The sequence below is a fragment of the Podarcis pityusensis genome (genome assembly GCF_964106645.2).
Source record: "Podarcis pityusensis genome assembly, chromosome: 5".
NCBI lineage: Eukaryota > Metazoa > Chordata > Lepidosauria > Squamata > Lacertidae > Podarcis > Podarcis pityusensis.
The window spans coordinates 66996125-67016830 of NC_138032.1; the positions used below are offsets into that span (position 1 = coordinate 66996125).

A 20706-nucleotide genomic window follows, 5' to 3' on the forward strand; every position below is an offset into this window, starting at 1 on the left:
TATGTCAACTGTACCGTTGTCCATCTGTCCCATAGTTTTTAGATCATCATCTAGTTATTTGGCATTGTTGCAAGTGCCTTAAAATTCATGGCATCCTATTTTAAAAAAATACAAATTTGGTGTTATGCTGCATGACAAAGACAAACACACCTCAAAATGTTGTCCTTTCTTAGCTTGCTGCGTTTTACAGTTCTTTCGGCTAACAGTTTATAAGCCTTTATTATATAATATTGATGAATTACAGAAATGATGAAGTTGTTCTCTTATTTCTGTTATAAATGTACCAGAGCTGTGTATCTGTTAATGAGATACAGCGTCATTTCTGTGAAATGTATAAATGTATGTGCAGGTCAAATTAATATATGACATACTATCAGTCTGTATACAGGTATTCCTGTTTTGCTAAGCTGTGCAAATTTTAAAACTGTAGTGCAGTAAAAGTTCTAACATATCACATTTTATAATAGGCTCCATTGCAAAAATATTCCGATCAGACCAATGATTAGCAAACTGACTGTCAAATTTACACCAAACAAAAAAAAAAACATATTCTTTCCATTGTGAAACCAATGACTGCAGAAGGAGTGAATCTTGTTGCACCACTGAACAAAACAGGACCAGTGCTTTCTATGAGTTTCCTTGTATATGCAAATGTTTCTGAGACAAACTCTCAGTAGTACACCTAGAAAGCTAAACACTGAAAGTGTGTTATTTGTCCTCTTCCTCTGTGAACAGTCCACTCCATAAACAGACCACAGCACTGAGACATTGATGTTTCAGGCTTTAATAGCAAAGGGAAATTGATTCAGCGTTGCCTACTACCGTACTTATTCCAATGTATGCTGTTTTTACACTGGTGGCTTCCTTTATAATCTTAATGGCTATTTTTCCTTTGGTTTTCTTCTTACTGAGGATTCTACATGGAAGAGGAGGATTTAGTTTTGTTTGTCCAAGAATACACTTTCATCAAATGGTCTTTGACCAGTTGCACTCTTTTGATGTAGACTAAAATGAAAACAAAAACTTTTTATCATAAACTTAACTGCTTTTGTTTTGCTCTGTATTTTCCCTGCAGCTGTAATTGCCGAGTGCCTGTTGTATACTTTATAGAGTTGAAATAAAAAAAATTACTTTTGAATATTTTTGCCTTGTTCATATTTCTACCTTCTGATGTGTTTCGAATTGCATTTTAAACAGTTGTTAAGCTGTCAATTATTTCAACACTGAATACTAGCTGAAGGAAAGACAGCATACAGCACGGGTCAACAACCTTTTTTAGCAGGGGGCCGGTCCACTGTCCCTCAGACCTTGTGGGGGGCCGGACTATATTTTGGGGGGGAAACGAACAACTTCCTATGCCCCACAAATAACCCAGAGATGTGTTTTAAATAAAAGGACACATTCTACTCATGTAAAAATACGCTGATTTCCAGTCCGTGGGCCGCATTTAGAAGGCGATTGGGCCAGATCCGGCCCCCGGGCCTTAGTTTGCCTACCCATGGCATACAGTATTGTCCTGCGCTCAGTACTTTCACAACTTTGTGGAATCATATCCCTTACTCCTCATTTCAGGGTAAAGAAGTTACTCCTGAAATTAATACACACAAAAATTCACACACCCACAGCCCTGTGTGGGTATGAAACCACGTAAAACCTATTGACAGGCAACTGCTTTTGCAAGGCGGTAGGGAGCCTACCCTAAAATATTTGTAAAAAAAGGGGGGGACGCGGGTGGCGCTGTGGGTAAAACCTCAACGCTTAGGACTTGCCGATCGCATGGTCGGCGGTTCGAATCCCCGCGGCGGGGTGCGCTCCCGTCGTTCGGTCCCAGCGCCTGCCAACCTAGCAGTTCGAAAGCACCCCCGGGTGCAAGTAGATAAATAGGGACCGCTTACCAGCAAGAAGGTAAACGGCGTTCCGTGTGCTGCGCTGGCTCGCCAGATGCAGCTTGTCACGCTGGCCACGTGACCCAGAAGTGGCTGCGGACAGCGCTGGCTCCCGGCCTATAGAGTGAAATGAGCGCACAACCCTAGAGTCTGTCAAGACTGGCCCGTACGGGCAGGGGTACCTTTACCTTTTTTTAGGGAGCCTAATGATATAGCCCATGCCTCTCTGCACACACCCTGACTTAACTCCCACTTAACTCATACCCTCCAACATTTATCCAACGAAGATATGGATGTCCTGTTTAATAAATAAATAAATAAATAAATAAATAAATTTTAAACATTTAAAAACTTCCCTATACAGGGCTGCCTTTGGATGTCTTCTAAAGGTTGTATAGTTACTTATCTCATTGGCTTGTGAGTTGCATAACTTTTTCCTCTCCAACATTTCTCTGATGACAATAGGGACGTCCTAAGGAAAAACGGGATATTCTGGGTTCAGATCAGAAACCAAGACAGTTTCTGTAAATCCAGGACTGGAATCCCTGGAAAATAGGGACACTTGGAGTCTGTTAACTTCTGTTGCTGCCTCTCTACTACTGTCTTATTTAATAATTAATTGGCTCTGTTTAATCAATAAAGCAGATTACATACACCTATTTTGGAATGGTTCTCAAATAGAAATATTCCAGAAATCCGTTCAGGCTAATATCTCTGATATTTACCTCTGGAACTTAAATGATTTCTGCTTGGTTATCTCAAAGACATTACTTATTACCAAAGAATACGTGCAAGCCAGCCTAAGAGGTTTATGGGGAATGGATATGTTTTACAATATTTTGGATCAAAAAATTCATTTATAATGTCCGACTTTATGCTGCTTTCAACCTGCTGTAACTTCTTTTTGCTCTTTATCTTTGATTTACTTTATTAATAAAATAAAAATTAAGTAGACATGAAATCTATAAAGAAGCATTAGTGTTATGAATACTACACAGCTGTTGGACAGTTGTTTATATAGCCTTGAGTAAAATATAGAAAAACCAGGGTCTTTTAAGTAAATATTTTAAAGTATTTTTAAATACTTTAAAAATGTAAAACCATGACAGCCACACTAGTCAATAGATTAAATTAACAAACATTTTTATAAAAAACTAACATTAGAAGAATTGTCTGGTGCTAAAATGAAAATAAAGATGGTGCCAATTTTTAAGTTGGTTCAGGGAACAGAGTTCCACATCAGAAAAGATCCCACATCCCAACTTACTTCAGATAGTGTTGGGACCTGGAGCAGAGCCTCAGAGGCTGCTCTTAACCCGAGGGTACATTTATACAGAAATAGGCAGTGCCTTTTCTATCAGTCATAGTTATATAAGCGATTAATAAACAGAATGCAGCACCAACAGGATAATATAAAACTTTAAAGTGATGGGTGGGGTGGAAAGGAGCAGTCCACCAAAAAAGTCAGAGCATTTTAAGGGCAGGTTAAAAAGAAATATCAGCATGCTACCTGCACTTATATTGGTGTGCTCCAATCTCAAACCATTCTAGAAACGGTGAGAATACCCATTTCCTTTGTCTTCCAAAAAAAAGCAAATCCCTTACATGACAAAGAGCGTTGCAGTTTGCAATATTGAAAAGGTTTTCTATCTCCACACACTTACTGGCCTTACCTAAATTCCTTGCAAGACCTGACAATATCCTACCCACAACAATGCTGCCTGTGGGTGGTCAGTTATTACACAGCTGTAATTAAAGGATTGTATTTTATGAAATAAACACCCAGCTTTTAAGGGAAATTAACATTTATAATCTGTACTGCTTTGATGAAGTGGGTACTGGTGCAATCTTGAGGGGGATTTTTTTATTGCTTGCCTCTTTCTGCCTTCAAAACCATTTTCATGCTGATGATAAGTTTAATGATATTTTTATCTATCCTCAGTGAAGGAAATCAGTAAAATGAATTGCCTGTGCTCTCTGGGAATATTGAGAAACTGTTCAAAGGAATCGGAATGAATTAAGCAACATGACTCAGTGCAGGGGAAATTAAGACCTGATGGAACCCCCCTAGCGATGAATGCATTTGTCTCAGTGCCACTGCGATACACCATTCTTTCTTATAGATTAGGCAGCAACTGCATCCTTTCACAACATCAGGAGGGGACATATAATCTGGTAAAGCTATCTTATGCAACTCATCAGGAATTCTGTAATTGGCACATAGAAGAACAGTGTGAAAATCTATTGATTTCCTGGGTTTAGGCAACATGCCGAACTCTGTACAGAATGCCTGCAATCCTATACGCACTTACCAAGCAGTAAGACCAACTGAGCTCCATGGAAACTACCTCATGCATTGGATGAGGCTGCAAGCAAACCTATTTACTGCATGCTTCCCTAAATAACAAATTTCAGTGACTCCAAATAAATGCTTGTTCCTCAAAATATATGTATGGTAGGTTTTCTTTGCTTTTCCTAAAAATAAACTCTGTGGACTCCAAGGAACCACATCACACCACCACTTGAGCCTGGGAGCAACACTGGTTTTCAGTCACCCGTGCAACGTTCAAATAGTGTTGAATTCTATATGGATTAGCTCCTTACAGAAGACTGCATTGCCATGCACTACATCATCTCATCATAAAGTGATCTAACATCAGCACAGGATTAAAAAGCATGGTTTCCATAGACTTGAGGAATCATATAACCCAATTTTGACCGGTGTTTTTGGTATTAAATCGCAGTTGCTCTGTCACTTTTCATTCTATCAGAAGAATTTTCACAGCTTGGCGGCATTTTCAAGAGACACAAAACCAGGATGGGGCTTTAGTAACTGATTTATAAGCATCCCCTGCTGTCCTTATAAAGTGTGTTAGTTTCAGGGTACTGGTGTTCAAGGGGGGTGTCATAGCACCTATTCCTCATTAGAAAGTAGAATGACCAAATAAAATGTAACTGCCTTCGACCTCCATCAATTTGAAGTCCTGCCTGTGGTCCCATTAAATTAAGATCTGCAATTTGGAATACCTGAATTAGGACTGAAATTGATGGGAGATCTTGACAGTATAGGAAAGGTCCTATAATGTAATTCCGCTTCCTTTATGCACAGATTAAAGGGAGGAAATTATTTTTATTCATTCATACTCAAAATAAAATAAAACCATACTAGTAGGTTTAGGGGTCTTAGTGGACCACAAGCTTAACATGAGTCAACAGTGTGATTGATGCAGCAGCAAAAAAAGCTAATGCTATTCTAGGCTGCATCCACAGAAGTATAGCGTCCAGATCAAGGGAAGTAACAGTACTGCTCTATTATGCTTAGGAGTACTCAAATTGCCAGTAGAAGTAAAAACTTAATCTGAATTTATTCAAACCTATTTGCGTGGTATTGTTACCCATTTATGGCGTTACAGCTGAGCTTTGTCCAACACAATAAAAGGAAATGGAAATACTGGATTGTCTCTCCAAAAAGAAATGGTTATAAATCAAGCCCACTTGTCCTATTTGAATTTAATTGTTTGGGGCATGGTGGGTGATAAAACCCACTGGCTCTTTTACATGTTGCAGCCATTATACCAAGCCACCACAGCAGACATTATGTGTTATGCCTCAAAGTGACCAGGCTTGTGACCAGGGCTGGATCTACACTGATCTGAAAAAACGCATAAAGAAACCACTCAATACAATTTCCCATTGATGATGGATTGCTGCTCTACAGCGCCTTCTGGTGTCACATTTTTATAACGAGTTTTTAACGTTGTAATTGACCAGTGTAGATTAGTCCCAGGTTTACTTGAAGGACCACCTTCCTGCATATCACCCTGGGTAAGAACTGATATCTTCTCACTATCTCTCAGGTATTCATAAGGTGACAATACTTGAACTCTCTTCCCTGAGAGGTCCATATGGCTCCTTCATTGCTTGAGTTTAAGAGGGAAGTTAAAGCCTTTCTTTTTAATAAGGATTTTGAGCTCTCCTATATGTTTTGGTTGCTCATTCTTCAGACATGACGGTTGCAATTAAGGCCAGTCCCTTGGGGTCTACATTGCCTGCATAGTTACTAACCATGACATCTGATACATCCTCATGGATTAAAGTCTTCTGACATTCTCTGATGAGCATAGGAGCAACTACAGGTAAGGGAATGTCTAAAGGAGGTCTAACAGGATATTTGCAAGGAAGCAAGTCAAAGCCTGAGACAATCCATTATTCTTCTATATGGGATTCTAAGCACATTTATGTTACAAACGTATCAGGTTTATACCACTTTAATTGCCATGTCTCTCCCCTACAGTATCCTGGGAACGGTGGTTTAGCAAAGGTACATGCTTTTAGATGTTTTCAGTTGCATTTGTTTTTAGAATGTTTTTGCTTTCCTTTTTGTTTTTAACTTGTATATGTTTGCTGCCCTGGGCTCCTTGGGTGGACTACAAATGCCCTAAATATTAGTAAAAATAATATTAACTTTTACAAGGAATTTACAAAACATTCCTGTTTACAGAGGCTTCTGCTGGCTGAAAGTTCTGACCTAAAAACCCTGCAATTGAGAGGACACGATTACTTTTAGCAGTTACAAATTGTTTTTTAAAAGACTGTTTTACATTGCCCTTTAGAAATTTTAATTGTATTAAGATGGATATGCTTGTAGCTCTGGGCTCTTTCAAAGAGAGGTGAAGAGTATGGAATGTAATAAATGATAATACCAATGCCAGTGAAACGTTACACTCCGGGACCCAAACTCAGAAGACATACCCTCCCAACATCCCTCAGAGGAAAAAAGCGACATTCCATTCTACATCGGTATCACTGGTGGGGGGAGGGTTTTCTTGCACGTTAAGACTTTTAGCAAAGTTTTTCATGATAGTCCAATATAAAGTATACATTCAAAGCAGCATAATTAACAGGAAACCAAGATATTATCTTAAAGATGCCTCTCGGCTCAAGAGCAGGGTACCTCTCCTCTGAACACCAGCTGCCACATAGCAGAAAAGGGAAAGAGCATGAGGCTCTTCATCTCAGAGTTCTGGGTTCGAGCTCCACCCTGGGCAAAAGATTTCTTCATTGCAGGGGGTTAGACTAGAGAACCCTTGGAAACCCAACTCTACAATTCTATGATTCTATGGCTACAGTGTTGAGGATCCAGAATAAACAGTAAACTAGATATAATAAAAATTAATAATAGTTATGGCGGGGGGGGGAGGACACTAGCTTGTCCCTCTATACTGTACTCTACTGCTGTGATATTCTAAGGGACAAAAACTTTTGCATTTGCACAAGGGCCCTTCCAAGCTGCCCTAGCCATCCACCTGAATCTAAAGGAACAAGGGAGGTGGGAGTACATTTAATTGACCGGCACCAGAACCAGGGGCTTTGGGATCTGTTCAGGGCTGCCCTGAGTTGTCCCGCAACTTACTGTAACAACTTCATGGTGAGTTCCGGCATCTTTTCCTCTTGGGGAAAAAAAATACTGGATATGGCTATGGAACAAGTTCTTCATTCACAGACTGTGTACACACCCTACATTTAAAGCACATACCTCCAAGAATCCTGGGAACTATTGTTCACCTCTCATAGAACTATGATTCTCAGCACTCCTAGAAAAATTTACTCAGGGGGGGCCACTAGGGGGCGCATCGGAAGATGGCTGACAATAACATCTCTCCGACCCACACGAGGTAATTTGGAGGCTATGATGGGAGTAATTAGCCTCCCGAACCCTCCCAGGACGGTGGGGGGGACTGCCTTTGCCTGCTGTGCCCTATACCACCCCCGAACTTGTGGGGATGGGGGCACTAGGCACAAAGCCCTCCTGTGGGATTCCTACACTCCTGGACGCCGTCCCTGATTCGCGCCACTAGCTGCTAGAACTTCAAAAGAAAACAATTTGGATGAAGGAATGCACATATTTCAAGGAAGGAGGGGAGTAAAGACTGCTATAGAAGAGATCTCTGATAAAACAAGACAAGAATAAAACATGAGAAGATACGCCAAGACACGGTATGGCAAATAACTGATGGGGGAGGGGGAAAAAACCTTTCCTTTCTTTTCTTATGTGATTAACAAGAATCCCCTCCCCTCACGAGTCACGAGTCAGAAATGTCATTTTAAGGACTTAAGCTGTGGATTTAAGGCTGTGTGGAGATAAACTTTCGAACCAAAGCATGTTTTAAGAAGAGCGAGGAATGTATAAGAGCTTGGGAATGACGCAGTTAAAAATGCCGTCGCCATATTGGGAAGTTCTGTCGGAGGTCTTGAGTCTGGGAGGAGAAAGAGAGAAATAGAACTGTTTATATATTGTGGGTGAAACTCCTCAGAGGGACTTAAGAGCGACAGCTTTGCGAGATGGAAAGAGCGATGTTAACTATGAAGGTGATGATATATGGAAACCATCTCGATTTGAGGAATGGAAGAACGGAAAATTCACACAGGATTATTATTATTATTGGTGTTTATCGGCTTAAGGAGACTATCAGAAGAGATCATAAAGAAAAAAGAGAAAATATATAAACAAGATGTGATGTGGAAACAGCAAGATAAGACTGGATAGAATTATGAACTCTGTTTGGACTGATTTGGACTGATTTGGACATTAACGCAGTAGCAAGAAGATGATCAGAATCCCTCTTCGGATCTTGAAATATGGGTCCCCCCAACAAAATTTAAAATTCGGCTTTGTAATTCGGAATTTATGTGATGTGATTTAATTTGATTTGATTGGCCGGTTAATAAAAATTATTTTTTTTAAAAAAAAGAAAAATTTACTCAAAAAATTAGAACATTTTGGAAAAGTTCATTTATTTCAGTAATTCAACTTAAAAGGTGAAACTAATATATGAGATAGACTCATGACATCAGCTGTACGCCATGATCATCACAATTATAACAAATAAAGGCTTGACATATCTCGCTTTGCATGTCATGAGTCCATCTCATATATTAGTTTCACCTATAAGTTGAATTACTGAAATAAATAAACTTTTCCACGATATTCTAATTTTTCGATTTTCACCTGTATAGCGGGCTAGGGTTCCCATTACTCTAGGACAGGGTGCTTTAGGGTGCGTACACACTGCATGATAATGTGAATTCAACACTGGATGCACCAGGAAGATGAAGAAGCCCAGTGTTGCTACATCACCATGTTCTAATAACCTCAAGCTTCACTTCTCATCCCTTCTCCCCTCTTACATGAGAACATCTTAGTGGAAGATCTAAGCGTTAGGTGGTGAAAAGTTAGTTTGCGCTTATAAACTTTGTGTAAACTCTTTGATTTTGACTTTGCATTCAGTGGCTCAGTTCCTTGGAATACATCTTAGCCTGGGCTCACTTACATTCCTCTTCTCCAGTAACAGAGGCAGAGCTAGGAAGAGGGTGAAACATAAGCTCCTCTCTCTGACAACCTTCCCTTCCACTCTAGGAACTAGAAGCTCTGTTGCTGCTGTTAAACCTTGAGTCAAGCGGCAGGAACCTCTTGGCTGCTCCAGGCAGAGAGCAAGGAAAAGAGGCACAAGAGTCATCTAGTCCAACCCCCTGCACAATGCCAGCTGTAGTTTTAAACCAGCGTTTCCTATTTCATGCAGAAAATGCAACACTTAATAGCGCAGCCCTGTCTACTCAGAAGCAAGTTTGCACACAGAAGATCCCAAGTTGCAAAAAACACAAACAGACAGACCCTTGCCCTCGTTTGAAATCACAGTGAGCTGCCATTTCTTCCTGGATATTACAGTAATAATTATCTTGTCTCTATGCGAGGATCTGCTATTCTTGCACAGCATCACCCCCCCCCCTTAACACACACACTTACTGCTTAACTCTTGGGTATATGGGGGGGGGGGCAATTCTTCACAAGCACCTCTCCTTTGAGAAAGGTGGCATGTGGAGTGGGAAATGTACAGTGGTGCCTCGCAAGACGAAATTAATTCGTTCCGCAAGTTTTTTCTTCTTGCGAGTTTTTCGTCTTGCGAAGCACGGTTTCCCATAGGAATGCATTGAAAATCAATTAATGCGTTCCTAGGGAAACCGCCTTCAGACCAGGTCCGGGGACAGTCTGTCCCCCGACCTCTTCTGAAGGCGGGGGGGGGGGACAAGGGCTTTTCTTCCCACCCCCAGCCTTCAGAAGGCTGTTCTGAAGGCTGGTGGTGGGAAGAAAAGCCCTTCTTCCCACCTCCCGCCCCGCAAGCTCCGGGGACAGGAGGGCTTTGCTGCCGACCGCCAGCATTTTAAAAGCCCCTGCTGTCCCGGGGCGATTTTAAAATGCTGGCGGGCGGGAGCGAAGTCTCTGCTGTCCCAGGGAGATTTTAAAATGCTGGCGGGCTCCTGCCATAGGCGCGCGTCACCTCTCCAGCCAGGAGAGGGTCGCAGGGGGCTGCTTTAGCCCCGCGCGCCCTCTCCCAGCTGGAGAGGTGACGCGCGCCTATGGAGGCTCCTGCCATAGGCGCGCGTCACCTCTCCAGCCGGGAGAGGGTCGCGGGGGGCTGCTTTAGCCCTGCGCGCGCTCTCCCGGCTGGAGAGGTGACACGCGGCTATAGAGGCTCCTGCCATAGGCGCGCGTCACCTCTCCAGCCGGGAGAGGGTCGCAGGGGGCTGCTTTAGCCCCGCGTGCGCTCTCCCAGCTGGAGAGGTGACGCGCGCCTATGGAGGCTCCTGCCATAGGCGCGCGTCACCTCTCCAGCCGGGGGAGGGTCGCAGGGGGCTGCTTTAGCCCCGCGCGCGCTCTCCCAGCTGGAGAGGTGACGCGCGCCTATGGAGGCTCCTGCCATAGGCGCACGTCACCTCTCCAGCCGGGAGAGGGTCGCAGGGGGCTGCTTCTCTGCTGTCCCGGGGAGATTTTAAAATGCTGGCGGGCGGGAGCGAACGCTTCGCTCCCGCCGCCAGCATTTTAAGATCGCCAGGGGCAGCGAAGACTTCTCTGCTGTCCCGGGGAGATTTTAAAATGCTGGGGGTCGGCAGCGAACGCTTCGCTCCCGCCCGCCAGCATTTTAAGATCGCCCGGGGCAGCGGAGAAGTCTCCGCTGTCCCGGGAAGGCAGGCGGGGGGGAGCAAAGACTTTTGCCCCCCGCCGGCCTTCAGAAGAGGTCCAGGACCTCTTCTGAAGGCCGGCTGTGGGCGAAAGTCTTTGCTCCCGACCGCTAGCAATTTAAAACAGGTCCCCGGAGATTTCCCTATGGGCTTTCGTCTTGCGAAGCAAGCCCATAGGGAAATTCGTCTTGCGAAGCGCCTCCAAAACAGAAAACCCTTTCGTCTTGCGGGTTTTCCGTCTTGCGAGGCATTCGTCTTGCGGGGTACCACTGTATTGGAAATGTGTTGGTATTACAGTGTGTGACAGGAAAAAAGGCTGCAGTTCAGAATCCTGGCAGGGCCATGTCCCACTTCGCCCACAAGAGGGGCTTCCCCTAGTAAGCCCACCAATTTCAGCAGGGCTGACTCCCACATTAGGGGTGTGTTGCGAGGGGGAAATATGGAGGTGCGGGAGAACAAAGTGAGCCCCTCATGCATCGCAAGAGAAAAGCAAGAGGCTTCTACGGGCAGGAGGCAGAATGGCTCTCTGACAAGGGCCCCAGAGTGCTTCCTCCTTCCCAAGGCCAAAAATGAGGCTCTTGAGCGGTATGGGAATAGAGATCCTATGGGAACTTAACATGAACAGGCCTGGCCTGCTCCTGTGCCTTTCATGCCAGCTTGGTCCTCACCTCAGACTACCAACAAGGCTGTGACTCTTGTCCCCATGCCCAGAGAGAGCTCACCTGCACAACCTGCCAATTAAAGGGGGGGGCATTCCTGCCCTCTCTCTCTCTGCTTTATTTACTGACATGCGCTGACACGAGGTTGCTGTTGTTGTTTTAAAGATCTTGAATTTCGTACTCGCCTGCATCCAGATAATCTCTACACTCCTCCAGATCTTGCAATTGCTGCAATAGTTGCTCTTCCAAGTTCTGCTTCAACTTACTGGTCTCAATTGTTCCCCTTCAAGCCATTTCAAATTTTGTGCATAACAAGACCACCCTAAACCAGGGGTGGGGGTCCTCTGCCCCTCCCCCCACTTACCCAGTCCCCCACCCCTCACTGGCCTCGCACCCTCTTCCTTGAGCCTTTTTCTGCATGGAGGGATTATCCCCCCCGCCTCCATTAATCCTCCTTGTTGACACGAGGTTTTGGAAAGGACCGCTCGAACTTAAGAGAAAACATGCCCTGCAGTTTTCTGAGAAAAAAACACGTCATGATTAACAAACCGTAGCCAAGTCCCAAAAGGAAAAAAGCAAGAAAAGGCCATTTTCACGGAGGCGCACCCGCCAAAACTTTGAAGTCTCCACCAGAGGGAGCCGAGCGAGCCCAGTCGCCCGGCGAGAGTAAAGCGAAGCACCGGCGGCCGCCGTTTATTTCTCATCTCCCGCCCTTTCATTAAAGCCCCACGAATGCGTCTCGTTTGTTTGCCCGGGAGCTGTCCGGGCCAAACAGGCGACGCCCGTGGTCGTGTGAATGGCTTTGAGCGGGGCTCGGATGTGCTGAGAGCGGTGTCTACCGCGAGAGAGCAAAACGGGCGCAGCCAGCCGGGCTGATTAAGGCCTTGGGGTGGGACAAGGGTCTCGGAGGCGTTTGATCTTCCGCGCTTCAAAGGGAGTCCTGAGCTGGAGCTTCACTCGACGCCGCTCGCCCGGAGACGGCTTGAGAAAACACGGCGCAGGCGCCAATGGCAGCGAGCAAATAACGGCTTCCAGGCAGCTGCGAGGCCGCTAGGGGCTGCCCGGCTTGTTTGTTTTTTCAGGCAGTGCCACCACAAGTCCCGCGCGCCCGGTTTGGCTTTTATAGCTGGCCAAGCAGAGCGGCCGCTTGCTTACCTGCAACAGGCGGCCTCCCATTTCGCTTCAGTGCCTCGCTTTGTTTTCACAGGCCGGTCAGGAGGAGTATTTTGCGCAGGGCTCACAACCCCAGCTGTGTGTGTGTCAAGATTTCCCTGCCTTGGATAAAATTCCCCTCCAGATCTAACTCAGGGCAGGTCTTTCCGTACCGAAACACAGGCGCTAAGCGAGCCCTGAGGCGTGGACCGGGGCAGTTCTCAGCGCAAGACAACAACAACAACACAGCTGTAGCAAATAATTCCCGAATTGCGGGTACTCCCAACAAGTGAAGGAAGCGGCCTTACACACCCAGTCAGGCCATTGGTCCACGTGGCTCAATGCTGTCTACACCAATTGGCAACAGAATTATTCTTAAAATCGGAGAGGACAGAAAGTTCCATTGCGTTACTGCCGTGTATTGGCACTTGTACACATGTAGTCATATTACAGAATGAGAGGGGGGCGGGCAGAGCAAACCACCATAAGTCTGCCTTTGTCTGATTTATGTTCGTTGAATGTCCTTGAATATCTGAAGAAGGCTACAGATGATGACTTGTTTGGAACATTGAAACCTTGTCCACATTTGGAGCACTGCTCCATCCAACTCAGCACTGTTTACACTGACTGGCAGCAGCTCTCTAGGATTTCAGAGAGTGGGTGGCCTTTCACAAGAAATATCAGGATTTGAGCCCAGGACCTACTGCAGACAAAGCAGATCACCACTAAGCTGCAGTCCTTCCCTCTTCTAATGGTACCAGGACACAGATACCTTTACTTTTCCTTTTGAGCTGCTACGTACACCTATGACCCATCTCAACGCTCTACAATACTTCAGGGGGAGGGCTCCAGGTAACCCAGCAACCAGTGAGAGCTGGTGAGACCATCAGCCAATCAGGACGGGAGGGTGGTTAAGTTAAGTTGGTGCCTCAGTTGTGACACCATCACACATTAAACCCTCACAGGGTGTGATTAAATAAATGCTTAGGATAAAATATTTGGTCTTCAGAACTGAAAGACTTTGCTTCTGGCAACTTACCAGCCCCAACCCATGTGTATGTGTGTGTTTGTGTTGGGAAGGCGGGTGCTGGTGAAAAGCGAACTAATCCAAGTGGCCTGGGAAATTGGCTCCTTTGCTATTTGACTCCATTACTTACAATATAAAAAAGAATTCCTTTACATTCATCATGTGTATAGACCTAGTAACTGAGGATTATCCTTCAGAGAGCAGATGAAGTGAACTAAAGTCCATCAAAGCTTAAAGGTAAAGGTACCCCTGACCATTAGGTCCAGTCACGGATGACTGGGGTTGCGCGCTCATCTCGCTCTATAGGCTGAGGGAGCCGGCGTTTGTCCGCAGACAGCTTCCGCAGACAGCATGACTAAGCCACTTCTGGCAAACCAGAGCAGCGCACAGAAATGCCGTTCTACTTGCACTTGACTTGTTTTTGAACTATTAGGTGGGCAGGAGCTGGGACCAAACAACGGGAGCTCACCCTGTCGCGGGGATTCGAACCACCAACCTTCCAAAGGGCAAGCCCTAGGCTCTGTGGTTTAGACCATCAGAGCTTACGCCATAGCAAATATGTCAGTCTGCTACATGCTGTAGGGCTCTCTGTTGCTACGGAGGTATGTGTGGCCCACTTTAAGGTAGTGTTACAGCAATAGCATTCAACTTCCCTATGAAGTTGGGTGGCCTGTCTTGTGCACTGGATTATGCTCCCTAGGATTGTATAGCTTAGTATATGCAAGCAGCAAACAATTCTTCCTGCCTAATTACTTTATCTCTTAACTCCCTCTCCTGGAATTTAATTCTTTCTTGTCGGGAGATTTTCTTTTGTTTCAAAGCCCTTGATGTATAAATCAACCCACTCAGCCTAGCAGTCACCCCCCTCTTCTTTTCCTGTTAGTAATTTGTTCAGACTGCTCTTGAAAAGCTAGATGGCATTAAAATTCTTCCTTTATTTTGTTTTTTTATCATCAAGAAGATACAGTAGAAGAATGCACTCACCTATTTCCTAGTAGCCCCCAGACCAACAGCCCTCATAAAGGACTTGGCTGGATGTATGGCTCACAAAGTAAGTGCCACAGCTAGGGAGACTTCCTGCCCTCATTAAACAGAGTACTTGTAGCTGTGATAATTTGAGGCAGCTCTCCAATTAGAATAGCTATCCAAACTAGGGTATGGGTACCCACCAAACAGGGAGAGTTTATCGTAAAGGCAAGGTAAAATAGGTTTAGGTTACTCTGCAGCAGCATTGAGTGGGCTACTACAGCAGTGAAAGGGAGAACTTTATTTCTATTCAGAATGTGTGTGTCTTATGTCCTGGAATGCATTAAGGAAAAACAGCATGTACTGCATGCTCTCTACTACTAAAAGAACACACAAGCAGACCACGTTGGGTTGTCATTTGCAAAAACGGGATACTGCACCTTTAATAGTTGTGTAGATGTGGGAATTGCAGTAGGTGTAGCTTGTCATGCATGCTACACCTGCTGAAAGTCCCTGTTCTACACAACCATTAAAGCTGCAGAGGTCTCATCCTCCCTTGCATCTAGTCACAATTACGATTACGATATCTTTATTGTCATTGTCCCTTGCGGAACAATGAAATTGAAAAACTACATAAAACTACCACAAAACTACATAAAACTACATAAAAACTACCGGTACATAAAACATTCAAAAACCCCTAAAAACTCTAAAACCCCAATTTAAAATACACTATACTACAGACACCCCTTATGCTGCGTTTAGAACCAGAATTGCATTAGCGTAGAAACTTTAGTCCACCACACAAATGCCTGGATCAATTCAGAGATGTGACTTAGGAGTTGAAGCTTGGACTTCCCATAGGCATTAACCACTGCTGGGTGCTTCCCTGTACAGGGAAGGAAGCATGAGCATTCCTGATCACGTGATTCTCCCTATTCATGTACATCTGGGCATACATAGATATCATTTTTATGAATTTGGCTAAAGAGACATTGATATCAGAGGTGTGACTTATACCCACAACATTGGTGTCTTCTGCTTAGCACATGAAAAAATGCACAGAGAAGTAAAAGGTTTGAAGTTTGAAATCTGGCTATAGATGTCGGGGTAGCAGACCACCAAGGGAACCTACCACAATTTCTACTTCTACAACAAGATGCTAACTTACTTGGAAATCACTGATTTCTAAGAAAAATATCTCAGAATCTAGGCCTGCTGACCAATACTAACTTGTAACAGTACTTTTAAAAACTTATTAATTCAATGCATACATTTTGGAAGTGAGCACCATTGAACACAGCTATATTTAGTTCTATACAAATATGCACAGTCATAGTAACTTTTAGGATAAGGTTTTCCTATTGTATATAAGCCCCTATGCACACTAACAGGCTCTTTTCATGCAGTCATCTGAATGCACCAATGTCTGGGCTATGGCCAGGATGAAACCCTGCTGACGTCAACAGGGTAGATTACTGTCATTTCCTCTTCCATGCCTATGAAAATGGGAACCTGTGAACAGGACTTAACATTTTAAATCATAATCTTATTCCAGTTGCAATGGAATCATAGAATCATCCAGTTGAAAAAATATTTTTTTTCCAGCAGGCCTAAGGTGCAATGTATTTGAATGATTATTTTTTTTACAGTGTCTTATGGTTATGTAGGTGTCTATAACCATAACCTCCTTTAGGCAGATATTGCAATATCCAACTTTACTCTATTAGGTTTCTCTAGCTGGCCATAGAAATAAGGAAGTTAATGGTTCAGAATCCCTGGTACACAAATCAACCCACTCAGCCTCTCACACCCAAACACACACACACACACACACCATATTGTTAGACTACATTTATTAGTATTTCCTAGCAGCACTTCCTCACTGCCCGGAATTTAAAAACTGGAGGTACACGTCAATCTGATACAAAGATACAGCAGAATGGTCAATTCCCAGCAGCAGTTTGGGACAAGTCAAGGCAAGAGCAATTAATCATGCTAAGATATGGCAGACAACCCTCTCCTGTGACTGCTTAATTTAGAAACTGAATTCACTTAAACAAACAACATCAAGTCCTACAAGAAATCTGCAAAATAACAAAACAGGTATTAGAATCAACTCCAGAACTGGCCCTATTAAACAATTTCCAAGACAACAACATTACAAAAGGCTCATAAGACACCTACTCTCAGCAACTAGGAGCATCATAACTAGACACTGGAGGGACCTATCAGGAGTGACCATAGACCACTGGTACCAAACTGTATAGGAAACAGTCCCACTAGAAAAGCTAACCAATGAATTAAAACTAGCACAGGGGACAAACAAAGAGCCCAACAAGACAACAACCTCACCCCGCCCTCGACAGCATATAAATTAATATGGCTAACCTGACCCAACGATCCCCCCACCCCTTCACACATGCAACCAAACTTTGCTGCAATAAACTGAATGCAACCAACCAGGCCCTGGGCTCTCTGACCTCTCACGCTACCAACAAAAACAAAAAAGGAATACATAAAGAACCTACCCACGTGACACAGTCACAAAACTTCACGCATAAACTATCATTACACCACCTCTTTCTCCCACTTCTCCCCCCAAAAAACCTCACAATGACTATGATAGCTGTGTCTTGCAGCAAATATAACTGACTTGTAGAAAGGACTTTATGAACTGAAAACAGACATTATGTATATCAAATTAAAAGTGTGTACTATAGTGTGTACTATGAAAGGACATGGGTGGCACTGTGGTCTAAAACCACAGAGCCTAGGGCTTGCCGATCAGAAGGTCGGCAGTTCGAATCCCCGTGACGGGGTGAGCTCCCATTGTTCAGTCCCAGCTCCTGCCCATCGAGCAGTTCGAAAGCACGTTAAGTGCAAGTAGATAAATAGGTACCACTACGGCAGGAAGGTAAACGGCATTTCCATGCACTGCTCTGGTTCGCCAGAAGCGGCTTAGTCATGCTGGCCACATGACCTGGAAGCTGTCTGCAGACAAACGCCGGCTCCCTTGGCCTATAGAGTGAGATGAGCGCGCAACCCCAGAGTCGTCCGTGACTGGACCTAATGATCAGGGGTACCTTTACCTCTGCCTTTACTATTACTTAATGATTGGAAGAGATGTGACTTTCAAAATGCAAAGTCTTCAGGGGTCAGAAAATTGTATTTTCAGGTAGTAGAAAATAAGCAGCTCAGAAGAGCCTAGTATGGCACTCCCGCCTGGTTGGATTAAGTTAAATTGTGGTTGATTCATTTTAATTGGACAAATGAATTGTTTAATGCAGAGGTGGCTAACAAATTGCTCTCCAGATGTAACTTCCATCATGCCTACCCATTAGCCATGCTGTCAGGGACTGATGGGAACTGGAGGATATCTGGAGGATTATAGGCTCCTCATCGCTGGTCTAGTGTAATAAATCTTTAGGAATTGAATATTATTTGATTGCCTACTGAAATTATTTTCCCGGAGCCAGCCCATTTTCAGTTTTCATTATTGTATTGAACATCATTATTCGCAGCAATCATTGTTGGATTTATTTCTGGTGTGTGATAGTCATCAGCTTGGTCTAGATAGTTATATTCTACCTCCACTTTTGAAGGCAGTATACCTCTAAATACCAATTACTAAGGACCATAAGTGACTGGGGTGCTGTTGCACTCAGGCCTGCTAACTGGGCACTGTGAGAACTGAATGCTGGACTAGCTGGGCCTTTGGTCTGATCCATTTGATCCACAGCAACTGAAGAAAAGTTATATAAAAATAAACCTAATATGACTACTTCATTTCTCATTTGTTACAAACTTGCTTCAGTAAAGTGATTCATATGGATATGTTCTATCCTTGCATAGGGATAAATTTGAGGCAATAAAAAAGGCCCTTCCCAGGTATACCAGAGAGCTGTTAGATGTCATAGTACAACACAGCCTAATTACAAAATGCAAACTGCCACGATAACATGTAATTGGATACAAGCAGAAAACAGATGACATGAACATTCCAAAATGTTTATGAACTAGATATGCCAAGGTTATGGTGGCAAGGTTAAAAAGATAAGTACCTGCATAAGAGGGAATCTCAGCTGGTGTAGCCCGCATGACAAACTGCACCCACTGAAATTTGCTCCTATCTGCAATTTAATGACAAGGAACACCTGCTGAAATTATGCCAAATAATTATTAAAGGTGCAGGAGCCTTTTCTTCTTTTCCACCTGGCCACCCTAAGTTACAGTTTTTGGTGGAAAAGTTCAATAGGCTTTAGGTTGCAACAACAGTTTATCTAAATCTGTTGTGCTATATGTATGCTACATATTTGTTCCAATGCTATAAATATAAAATCTGTATCTGACTGTATTTTATAAAAATATTGGCTCAATAGAGCTTCTAGCACACTGCAATCCTTAACATACAACCTGGGAGTGAGTCTTTTGGACACAGTGGGATTTACTTCTGAGCAAACATGCAGAGGAGCGTAATATAAATTTATTTATTTTCAAAGCTATGATTTCTCCTGAGATGTAAAAACAGGATAATTAGCAGGGTTTATTTTAGATGACAGAGACTGATGTTGTCACAAGGAATCCCCATCTATTCGCTCTCTAGTACATATGGCACAACCATTGTTTTGAAGGAACAATGCCAATTTAAGAACAAAAGGGACACAGAAATGGTTTGTGGATGGCGTGGCTAGCACCCATTAAAATTGTTCCTCTTTGAACTCCTTGATCAACCTAAGCTCCCTAGGAAGATCTAGGCCCATGGCTAGAAACAATTAGCTCTCTGCACCTCCAAAGAAGCTGCAGTTCAGAGGATTCCTTATCAACATGAGCTGATCAAACTACATATGGTTTGAGAGGACTAAAAGGGTGAGAATGATTTTTGTTCATAGCCCGTAGTGGTTCTTTGATCTCCATTGGCTGTTTAACTAGCATCTCCAATGATAGCAAATTCAAAAATCTTAGCAGTAAAAAAAAAATGCACGATAGGGGGAGGGGGGTGGAAAGCAGACTAGGCTAATCTTGCATTTAATTATTTATTTTCAAATTCCACAGTGCAACTCATCCCCTCTCTAATCTGCAATTAACAAACTCCAGTCTATTGCCTTGCCTCTTAATAGGCCATCAAAGAGCAACTTGAAAGCTCTGTTCCCATTGGTCCATCTTTTTTGATGCCCCAAAATTAAAAAATCAAGCCTTGTTATATAAGTTTCCCCACACCAAAGGTAAGAGTGGGAATGGCTGGATGTGAAACATCAAGAGAAATCCAGCTGCGGGCAGTTTGCAACCTCCTATTACGAAGTTCTGTAATGAAAAATATATCTTTAAAACAGACAACTGGAAGGTGGGAGAGGGGTCCTTTCATCAAGTTGCTTTGAAACAGCCCAGAATCCACAGACACTAGTCGTAAGATACTTCAGTGCAACATCAGTGCCATCTCAGAGGAAAATGGCTTGCTTTAACGTAACTTGTGGAATCAACTACACTGAAGCATCTTTGATAGTTGTCTCCAGGGCTGGCTCTATCATTAAGCTGAGTGAGGCAACTGCTTCAGGTAGCAGATGTTGAAGGAAGCATAGACCTTTATCCTTTTTGGAGGACAGTGCTGTGTGTGCCATGTGGGCAGCCCTGCATCCACTATTCTGCCCCCAGGTGTGGGGGAGAATGTGATGCCATGAGGAGCACTGAAGTAAGATTCAGCTGCCAGTCCAGTTAGCTTCTGTACATGGGATGGGAGACGGGCACCAGTGTGGTGTAGTGATTGGTGTGTTGGACGGTAAGACCTGTGAGACCAGGGTTCAAATCACCGCTCTGCCATGATGCTCGCTTGGTGACCTCGGGCCAGTCACTCACTCTCAGCATAACCTGCCCCACAGGGTTGTTGTGAAGATTAAATTGAGCACCACCTTGAGCTCCTTGGAAGAAAGGTGGGATAGAAATGTAAACAAACAAACAGAAAAGCACAACTGTCTTGGGCTTGCCCTGATCATCACCTTCA

At 43.8% G+C, this 20706-nt stretch overlaps 1 long non-coding RNA gene across 1 annotated transcript in view; it reads right to left on the reverse strand.

Moving 5' to 3' along the window:
* Nucleotides 1–20706, reverse strand: part of LOC308476775 — a 54895-nt gene that overhangs the window by 9173 nt on the left and 25016 nt on the right. The gene's annotated exons all lie outside the window — the stretch shown is intronic.